The sequence below is a fragment of the Aquarana catesbeiana genome, linkage group LG08, assembly GCF_042186555.1.
Source record: "Aquarana catesbeiana isolate 2022-GZ linkage group LG08, ASM4218655v1, whole genome shotgun sequence".
Taxonomy (NCBI): domain Eukaryota; kingdom Metazoa; phylum Chordata; class Amphibia; order Anura; family Ranidae; genus Aquarana; species Aquarana catesbeiana.
This window is the reverse complement of record NC_133331.1, coordinates 10833881-10845126: the sequence shown is the minus strand read 5'-3', so window position 1 is coordinate 10845126 and position 11246 is coordinate 10833881. Positions and strand designations below refer to the sequence as shown.

General features: G+C 43.9%; 1 protein-coding gene across 1 annotated transcript in view; it reads left to right on the top strand.

The window, feature by feature from the left end:
- Positions 1-3178: 3178 nt before the first annotated feature.
- LOC141105580 (prominin-1-A-like) overlaps positions 3179-11246 on the top strand; it is a 211711-nt gene continuing 203643 nt past the window's right edge. Inside the window, exon 1 of the mRNA XM_073595502.1 lies at positions 3179-3199. The gene's annotated coding sequence lies outside the window, so the exon portion shown is untranslated. The remainder of the gene's footprint in view (positions 3200-11246) is intronic.

Sequence of the window (11246 nt, the reverse complement as noted above, 5' to 3'; positions counted from 1 at the left end):
GGTGTTCGGCTCATCCCTATGGGCAAGCATAACAGAAAACCAGTACATCCTGAATATGCTAGCCCAGGGTTACAATATAGAATTTTCAGATCTCCCCCTAGAAAGGTACTTGGTGACAAATCTTCCAAGAGATGTAACAAAATCCCTGGCAATGAAGAGCCTATTAAAGGATCTGATAGATCAGGGGGTTATGACTTACGTCCCTCAGGGGGAGCTTTATCAGGGATTTTATTCCCGTATATTCCTGATAAAGAAACCATCCGGAGATTTTCGGTTAATCCTAAACCTGAAACCGCTGAACAGATCAGTCCAATACAAAAGGTTTCGTATGGACTCCATCTTCACGGTCAAGAATCTATTGACGAGGGAATGCTTTATGGCATCAATAGACCTTCGAGATGCCTATCTGCATATCCCTATAGCCCCGCAGTCCCAAAAATTCCTAAGATTGGCGATAAATTTGGGAAAAGAGGTTCTGCACTTGCAATTCAGGGCCCTCCCCTTTGGCCTGTCTTCTGCCCCACGAATTTTCACAAAAATAATGGCAGAAGCGCTTGCTCCTCTTCGCATGCAGGGGATTGCGGTAATTCCGTACTTGGACAACCTACTCCTTTTTGCCCCCTCCAGGGAAAGACTGCTAGACAACCTCGGAAGGACCCGAGGTCATCTAGAAACCCTGGGTTGGATCATAAATCTGCAGAAGTCAAATTTCGTTCCAGCCCAGAAAATACTATTCCTGGGGTATCAGATTTGTTCAAGGGAACAAAAGACTTTTCTCCCAGAAGAGAAGAAGGGGAAAGTCCTGAAGGTGGTAGCGTCCTTGCAGGCAAGCCAGCAATTATCAGTCCGACAAGTGATGTCATCCCTAGGAACCCTAACAGCAACCATACCAGCCATTCAATGGGCAAGGTTACATTTCAGGCCTCTCCAGAGCTTTCTCCTGAGAATATGGAATCACAGGTCAGAATCTCTGGAAGCAAAGGTAAAGATACCCACCAAAGTCAAGAGATCACTTTGGTGGTGGAGAAGACAGGAGAATCTGTCAGAAGGCCTGCTCTGGTCATTTCCAATAGAAAAAGTGGTAACGACAGATGCCAGTGTATAGGGTTGGGGAGCTCACTTAGACCAAGACTTCGCGCAAGGAATGTGGTCTCGGACAGAGGCAAGGAGGTCCTCAAATTGGAGGGAACTAAAAGCGGTCGCCTTAGCTTTAGATGCCTTCTCTCCCATCCTTCAAGGTTCTCATGTCCGGGTCCTCTCAGACAACGCCACTACCATAGCCTACCTAAACAAACAGGGGGGTACAAGAAGCAAAACACTTCAGTTGCTAGCTTCAAAGATCCTGGTTTGGGCAGAAAAGCATGTTCGGTCCTTATCAGCAGTCCACCTCAAAGGCACCTTAAATGTAGTGGCAGATTATCTAAGCAGAAGGCGGATTCAGGAATCAGAATGGAGCCTGAATCCGGAAATCTTTGCAATGATTACCAGGGCCTGGGGTCAACCGCAAATAGACCTATTTGCATCACAGGAAAATACACAACTCCCAGTATTTTTCTCTATTCACAGAAACGACAAGGCCCAGGGGACAGATGCGTTAATCCAGCCCTGGAACTTCCATCTGGGTTACGCATTTCCTCCTTTCCAACTTATCCCGTTGGTGTTAAGGAAGATACAGAGGGAGAAGGTGGAAGTAATCCTAATTACTCCATTTTGGCCAAAAAGGGCATGGTTTTCCAACATTCTACAGATGGCAGTCAAACCATTTTGGCGGCTGCCTCTCCGGCAGGACCTGCTCCTACAGGGTCCAATACAGCATCCGGGAGTGGCCAGTCTAAGCCTCACGGCCTGGTTTCTGAGGAGCAGTTGTTAAGAAACAAAGGTCTGTCACAACCCTTGGTAACTACCTTACTTTCCAGTAGGAAAATAGTGACCAGAAAAATCTATGCTAAATATTGGAAGGTCTTCAACTCTTTTTGTCATTTGACTAAGAGAAAAGTTAAAAATTTAGTGTCAATTTTGGAATTTCTTCAAGAAGGGGCAGACAAGGGATTGTCAGTCAGCACCCTTAAAGTTCAAGTAGCTGCTTTGGGAGTATTTCTAGAAAGACCAATCTCTTCTGAGCCCTTGGTTATAAGATTTTTCAAGGCACTTACCAGATCTAGACCAGCTCCGGCTAAGCACTTTCCCAATTGGGATCTATCAGTGGTCCTGCAAGCCCTTACAAAGGAACCTTTTGAACCACTACAAGGAATCTCTCTAAGGAATCTTACTCTTAAGACCTTGTTCTTAGTTGCAATAACGTCAGCAAGGAGAATTGGTGAGCTGCACGCCCTATCTGTTAAGAGACCCTTTTTAACCATCTACACAGATAGGATTATACTTAAAACCGATCCAGGTTTTTTGCCAAAGGTAGCGTCAGCACACAATAGGTCGCAGGAAATCATCCTGCCAACCTTTTGCTCTAACCCTTCGGGGGAAAAAGAAGGCAAATTCCACAATTTGGATGTAAGAAGGACTTTATTACAGTATCTGGAGGTAACAAGTAACTTTAGATCCTCGGATTCTCTATTTGTACTTTTTTCAGGAAAAGAAGGGCCAACAAGCTTCTAAGGGGTCTATAGCTAGATGGCTTAAATCAGCTATTCTAGCAGCCTACGCTCAGTCGGGGCTATCTCCCCCGCTGGGAATTAAAGCACATTCTACCAGGGCTCAGGCCTCTACATGGGCAGAAATGGCTGGTGCCACCCCAGATCAGATTTGTAGGGCGGCTACGTGGTCAAGTTACCTTACGTTTGTCCGTCATTACAGACTGGATCTTCTGTCAGCCAGTGAACAGGCTTTTGGCAGAAAGGTCCTGCAGGCTGTGGTCCCTCCCTAAGTGGGTAAGTCTCTGTTATCCTCTCAAGGTGCTGTCCTGAAAGACGATAGGGGAAAAATCAAGTTAGACTTACCGGTAACTTGTTTTCCATGAGTCTTTCAGGACAGCAGCAACCCGCCCTTATTGTATTAAATTACTATGCTGTGACTAACCATATTCTGATTATGTGTTCCAGCTTGGGCCGGAGGTTCTCTACTACTACTGATGATAAGTGGGAAGGAGCCTCCTTTTAAAGTTTGGTGGAGGTGTGTTTCCTGTCAAGTGGGTGGAGCCACGCTCTCAAGGTGCTGTCCTGAAAGACTCATGGAAAACAAGTTACCGGTAAGTCTAACTTGATTTTTTTTTTTCTATTTCTGCTGTGACATACGCTTTCAATAAAGTATCGCTAATTATTTTAAAATCATTCAAGACAACGTCAATAGCTTCCCAGACTGTATGGGTAAATCCCGCAGCTGTTATCGTCGTGGACGGAACAATTTGTCTCTTTTTACTGTTCAGTAAACAATACAGAGCTGCATAATCAATACTCTGCTGATATGCCGAGTCTATACTCTGTGCAGCCTATGCTGAGCTCAGCCAATAAGAAAAGAGCGAGAGTGATATGATACAAGGGACCCGGCTTGGGCCAGGAGATAATGGTGATTATTCCTAAAGACGGGAGCAAGGAAATGAGTGAGGTGATGGCAGACTATAATCTGATTTAATTATTTAAAGGGATTCTGTTGCTATACTAAAATTATTTGTATTATGTATTATTACTTCTCTTGATGCCATGGCTCCATCTGTCCATCTGTTTGATGGACATGAGGCACTTGGCAGCAGAAGCGGAGCGTGCGGGAACGTCAAATACCCTTTTAAAAGAAGCCACAGACTCTGGGTAACTCAAGACAACAGATTTTTGCATCTCCCATTGAGGGTTTGCCTAGGCCAAGGCTCTCTCAGAAAGCAAAGATATCACGAAACCTACTTTGCTTTTGGCTGTGGGAAAAGCCTGGGGCAGCATGTCAAAGTATATCTCAACTTGGTTGAGAAACCCTCTGCAATGGACTGGATCGCTCCCAAATCGTTGGGGAAATGGAGCGGAACCAGACATACCTCTTATAGAGGTAATACTCGAGATTGGAGCAGCAGCAGGTACGGCCTGCAACACGGGTTGTACCGGAGCATCCACAGTGGGAGATTCCAGGGGAGCCGGGCGACTCAGGAGCGTTTGTAACGCCATGGCAAACTGATCCATGCGGTGATCCTGCTCATCCAATCTGGAAAAAATATTACCAACAAGTGGATTGACTGCATTTTCTAAATTCATGGCCTTCGCCTACTGTCAGAAACCATGAATCAGACTGAGACAGAAGTACAGTTAAATCAAACTTGTTTAATAATAATAATAATAATAATAATAATAATAATAATGTAAACATCGTCAAAACATAGCCAAAGTTCAGGAACCGGAACGGATAGTCAGACAAGCCAAAACACCAGGGAGCTAGAGAACAGCATAGTAGAACAGCAAGCAAGATCTGGAGCCAGAAGGAATGTCAGCCAAGCAGTCTTTAGCAGGAACACAGGAAAGCCCCTCTAGAGATGTGACCAAGGCGAAGGCAGAGATCATCTGGGCTGGGCAGCTTAAGTAGGCAGGACTGACGAGCAGGATATAATCAACAGGTGAGTCACTATGGAGTGAAAGGAGCTGGCAATTAGCCAACAGCTGAGCGGCCAGCTTTGAGAAGGAAGGGCTGAGCCCAGCCCTGACAACAGGTTATCGACACTTCTGGAGGTGTCATTTTCCCCAGCAGATTTCCAGGAATGATTCCTTAGCTATGGACTGTAACGGGGGAAGCAGCTTAGTTGATTAGCTGTTGCAGAGGGCAGAGGAGACATTTTGGGTTTAGCTGTTGCAGAGGACCTGTCATATGTGCCCATGCTATCACATAGGGGGCTTGTGATTGCAATAAAGTGGTTCTAAAACCTAAACATTCCTTGCATTAAGGTAAAAAATGTTTAGGCATCGAATTTGGCCCCTCAAATGGTGATGGTGGAGTGGTGGTAATGGTGATGGTGGAGTGGTGGTAATGGTGATGGTGGAGTGGTAGTAATGGTGATGGTGGGGTGGAGGTAATGGTGATGGTGCGGTGGTGGTGATGGTGGTGGTTGCAGTGGGGTGTTGGTTATGATAGCTACATAGTTACATAGTTACATAGTAGGCAAGATTGAAAAAAGACCACCAAGTCCAACCCATGTGTGTGATTATATGTCAGTATTACATTGTATATCCCTGTATGTTGTGGTCATTCAGGTGCTTATCTAATAGTTTTTTGAAATGATTGATGTTCCCCACTGAAACCTCTGCCTGTATTAGGGACTTTCACATCCTAACCGCTCTTACAGTAAAGAAGCCTCTACGTAGTTTAAGGTAAACCTCTTTTCTTCTAATTTTAGTGAATGGCTGTGTGTCTTATTAAATTTTCTTACGCAGAAAAGTTTTACCCCTATTGTGGGGTCACCAGTACGGTATTTGTACATTGAAATCATATCCCCTCTCCAGAGAGAATAAGTTCAGTGTTAGTAACCTTTCCTCATAACTAATGTCCTCCAGACCCTTTATTAGTTTTGTTGCCCTTCCCTGGAGTGGTGATGATGGTGGGGGTGGGGTTGTGGTGGGTTGGTGGCAGTGGGTGGTAGTATGCAGATTTTGACATGTGTGCGAAACATGCCACAGTAGATTAGGGTTGGGTGGATTTTTTGGGGGCGGTGGGTGGTTGAGTGGTGGTGATGATGGTGGTGGTGGTAAAGTTGAGTGGTGGTTGTGGTGGTGGGGTGGTGGGTTGGTTGGGGTGGTGGTGGGTGGTGGTATGCAGGTTTTGACATGTGTGCGAAACATGCCCCAGTAGACAAGGGATTCATTTTTTGGGGGGGGGGGGCCTCACTTGTGTCAGATTTCATGAAACGCTCTATGGGTGAAAGAAGAACTGTCGGCGTTACTAAGTGACCAATTGGATTTTTACTATCAGGGTCTAACCTGCACAGCCAACATGAAAGAATTTTCAGTTTCAGTTCAACACATGAAACTCTTTGTCCAGATGCAATGGACCTGAGCTTATGGAATATATTATAGTGGCCATGCAGTTAGCACCCTTCCTATGCTGCTCTAGCATGTGGGTTTCAAGGCACGGTCTGCATGAAGGGTGTATGATTTCCTAGTTCTGCACTGGTTACCCCCCCATAAAAAAAAGACCTCCTGAAAAGTTAATTGATGCCGAAGTCCATGTGAAGGGTCCAGGGAGGGATGGAAACGGCTGATTGCAGTCTATAAATGGTTGTGTAATATGTCATGGCTATAAAACACCAGGAACAAAAAGTGCAATATAATGTAAATAAAATATAATACACAGCTATAAAAACAGTTATTGACTTTCAAATTTACTGCCAAGTAAACCAGGTGTGACACCACAATGACGTGTTCACATTGGGCCTCAAAGGATGGTGGTCACTATGTGTTACTATCAAAGCTATGTTCATATGGACCTCATGATAAGGGATGTTGGTTGCCATGTGGTCACCATGGAAATGAAGGAAGCTATGTTTATGGGGGCTGCATGGAAAGGTATTCTGTTTGTCATGTGGTTACCATGGAGACAAAGGAAGCTATGTTTATGTGAACCCCTATGGAAAGGGATGCTGGTTGCTATGTGGTTACTGTGGAGATGAAGGGAGCTGTGTTCATGTGAAACCGATTTGGAAAAGGGATGCTGGTTGCTATGTGGTTACCGTGGAGATGAAGGGAGCTGTGTTCATGTGAACACAATGAGAAGGGATGCTGGTCACCAGGTGGTTACCATGGACATGAAGGAAACTATGGTCATGTGAACTGCCATAAGAAGGGGTGCTGGTTGCCATGTGATTACCAAGAACACAAAGGAAGCTATGTTCATGTGAACTCCATGGGAAGGAATGCTGGTTGCCATGTGGTTACCATGGAGACAAAGGAAGCTGTTTTCATGTGAACCCCATGAGAAGGGAAGCTGGTTGCCATGTGGTTACCATGGAAACAAGGGACTCTATAATCTTGGGAACCCCATGAGAAGGGATGATGGTTGCTATGTGGTTACCAGGGAAATGAAAGAAGCTATGCTCATATGATTACTATTAGAAGGTATGCTGGTTGCCTTGTGTTACCACAGAAACAAAGGAGGCTATGTTCATGTGAACACAATGAGAAGGGATGCTAGTTGCTATGTGGTTACCATGGACATAAAGGAAACTATGTTCATGTGAGCTGCCATAATAAGGGATGCTGGTTGACAAGTGGTTACCAAGGAGACAAAGGAAGCTAAGTTTATGAGAACTCAGTGGGAAGGAATGCTGGTTGCCATGTGGTTACCATAGAGACAAAGCTGTTTTCATGTGAACCCCATAAGAAGGGATGCTGGTTGCTATGTAGTTACCATGAAAACAAGGGAAGCTATAATCTTGTGAACCCCATGAGAAGGGATCCTGGTTGCTATGTGGTTACCAGGGAGATGAAAGAAGCTATGTTTATATGAACTCTATTAGAAGGGATGCTGGTTGTCTTGTTTTACCACAGAAACAAAGGAGGCTATGTTCATGTGAACACAATGAGAAGGAATGTTGGTTGCTATGGGGTTACCATGGACATGAAGGAAGCTATGTTCATGTGAATCGCCATAATAAAGGATGCTGGTTGCCATGTGGTTACCAAGGACATGAGAGAAGCTATGTTCATGTGAACACCATGGGAATGGATGCTGGTTGTCATGTAGTTATTGTGGAAACAAGAGGAGCTATAATCTCATGAACCCTAATGAGAAAGAATGGCGGTTGCTATGAGGTTACTATGGAGACGGAGGAAGCTATGTTCTTGTGAACACCACACTGGAATGAAAGTGATGGGAAATCCAAAATTTTGAGTTGTCACCAGAACAGGAATAGAGGAAAAATCTTCCAACTAAGACACACGTTCTTCTGACAACTGTGTGAGAGGGGATACATCTCATATCGGAAAGATATCTTCCTACTTCCTGGTAAGCCTATAAGACAGGAAGTGCAGGGAATCTCCCTAATGGGACACAAATTATCTTATTTTTTTAACCCATGAGAAGGGATGCTGGTTGTCACGTGGTTACCATGGAGACAAAGGATGTTATGTTCATGTGAGCCCCATGTTAAGGGATGCTGGTTGTCATGTGTTTACCATGGAGACCAAAGAAGCCATGTTTATGTGAACCCCCCCATGAGAAGGGATGCTGGATGCTATGTGGTTACCATGGCGAGAAAGGAAACCATGTTCATGTAAAGCCTAGTAAAAGGGAAGCTGGCTGCCATGTGTTAAAACCCTTTCACACCTAAGCCTATTTCTGACACTTGTTATTTACAAGTTAAAATCCGTATTTTTTGCTAGAAAATTACTTAGAACCCCCAAACATTATATATATATATATTTTTTTTTTTTAGCTGAGACCCTAGAGAATAAAATGGTGATCACTGCAATATATTTTTTAAACGCAATTTTTGGGGAAAAAAGACACTTTCATGAATTAAAAAAAGAAACAAAACAGTAAAGTTGGCCCAGTTTTTTTGTATAATGTGAAAGATGATGTTACGCCAAGTAAATGGATACCTAACATGTCACACTTTGAAATTGCGCACACTCGTGGGATGGCGACAAACTGCGGTACCTAAAAATCTCCATAGGCGACGCTTTAAAAAAAATGTAAAGGTTACCAGGTTAGAGTTGCAGAGGAGGTTGAGTGTTAGAATTATTGTTTTCACACTGACGATCGTGGCGATACCTCACATGTGTGATTTAAACACTGTTTACATTTGCGGGCGCGACTCGTTTTCTATTGCTGCGCAGGCTCGTGAGGACGGGGGGCGCTTTCAAATTTTTACATTTTTTTTCTTATTTATTTTATTTATTTATTTCTTTTTTACATTGTCCCTTTAAAAAAAGAAAAAAAAAAGCTGCATCGGTTATCACTAAAGAGCCAACCGCCCGCTCTAAAAAACGGTACCGGGGTGATGCCTGCAGACATCATCCCGGTAAGAACCCATCAAGCCATAAACGCAAATTTGCGTACGGTCGGGGTGAAGGGGTTAACATTAACACAACAGAAGCTATGTTCATGTCAGCTCAGAAGGGATGCTGGTCGCCATGTGGTTCCCATGGAGATAAAGAAAGCCATGTTCATATGAATCCCTTAACACAGTTTGCTGGTTGCCATGTGGTTGCAATGGAAAAGAGGGAAGCTATAATAATGTTATCCCCATGAGAAGGGATGCTGGTTGTCACATCGTTACCGTGGAAACAAAGGATGCTATAATCTAGTGAACCGCATGAGAAGGGAGGCTGGTTGTCACGTGGTTACCATGGAAACAAAGGATGCTATAATCTAGTGAACCACATGAGAAGGGAGGCTAGTTGCTATACAGTTACCATGGAGATAAAGGAAGCTATGTCGATGTTAGCCCTATTAGAAGGGATGTTGGTTGTCAAGTGGTTACCATGGAAACAAAGGATGCTATAATCTAGTGAACCACATGAGAAGGGATGCTGGTTGTCACGTGGTTACCATGGAAACAAAGGATGCTATAATCTAGTAAACCACATGAGAGGGGAGGCTGGTTGCTATACGGTTACCATGGAAACAAAGGAAGCTATGTTCAAGTGAACACAATGAAAAGGGATGCTGGTCTCCACGTGGTTACCATGGAGACAAAGGAAGCTATGTTAATGTAAACCCCCATAAGAAGGGATACTGGTTGCGATATGGTTACCATGGAGATGAATGAAGCTCTGTTCATGTGAAGCCCATTAGACAGGAAGCTGGTTGCTTTGTGTTACCATGGAAACAAAGGAAGCTATGTTCACGTAAACTCAGAAGGGATGCCGCCATGTGGTTGCTGTGGAGACAGAGGAAGCTATGTCCATGTGAAGCTCATGGGAAGGGATGCTGATTGCCTTACAGTTACCATGAAGATGACATTAACTATGTTGATGTGAACCCTATGAGTAGGGATCCTGGTTGCCACATGGTTACTGTGGAGAACCCCATGAGAAAGGATGCTGTTCATTGCCATGGAGCAGGCGGATGCTGGCCGCCATCACCATAACAACCAATGACACTCTAGGGCCAGGGCAAACAGCATTACTTGTTGTCATGGTGATGGCGGCCAGCTCCCTGCACCATGACAACGCATGACTCTGACCCGGGACATGCAGGGCCGCCTCCAGGACTTAGGAGAAAATGTCCTCCTGCCTCCTCCACCACCAACCCTCTACCATGCTACTAGAGTCAAAAAAGGTAGGGCTCTGATGTGCCAAGGGGACTTTGTGATTGGGGAGGCACGATGATTATATTGATCGATCAGAATATGAAATTACAATTAGTAACTTATGATTGTCATCAGTTACATTTATATCTTAAATATCGATCGAAACAATTGAAATCTACTTCCCCGTGTGTGGCAGGTCAGTCATATGTTGACTATAGAGCAATTGTTCCTATCAGGGTGAGGCCAACTGGAAAAAAAATTGATAATTTATTGAGTGTATTAAATTTAATAGTGCAATACAATGCACATTCATGCGTGACATAACGTGTGCATTAATGCACCACACAAATGCAAATGGACCTTAACCCTAGGTTTACATCTATGCGGCTGATGCTTTTTTTTCTCTGAGGCGGTTTGCATTTTTAAACCCACATTTTGATGCATTTTTGCATGCAGTTTTCATGTGTTTTGCAAAGGTTTTTTTTTTTCTTTTTTATAACAGCTGGTTGTTAAAATGGAAGTAAACCCTCCTATCATTTTCAGCCAAGGAAGCTGCCATCTTGACCTCTGTTTATTCTTCAATGATGCTGCACATGTGATCATTTATGACTGCAGCCATTGGATGATTTGACAGTTTGGTTGAGAGCTCAACCAATGGGAGTGTTACATTCCTGGCACATGCCGGAAACGTAACTGTTTTTTGAAACTGTTAAATCGTTTTTGTGTACTTCCGCTTTAAGGAGCGGGCCGGGAAGCCGCAGCATCCTTAACAAACCGATGATTTGTCAGCTGTCAGCGGGGTTTCCTGCTGACAGCTGAATGTAAAAACAAGAATTAAAAAAGCAATAAACAAACAAAAAAAAAATCAGCAAAAAAACGGCATGGGGTCCCCCTCAAAATCCCCACACCATTTTTTTCATCAATTTTTTTTATTGCCGGCAATTTTTTGTTTTTACATTCAGCTGTCAGCAGGAAACCCCGCTGACAGCTGATGACTTATTGGTTGTTCAAAGAGAAGTATGGGGTTAGTTTTTTTTTCATATTCATACTTACTTAGGTGGATGCTGCATCTGTC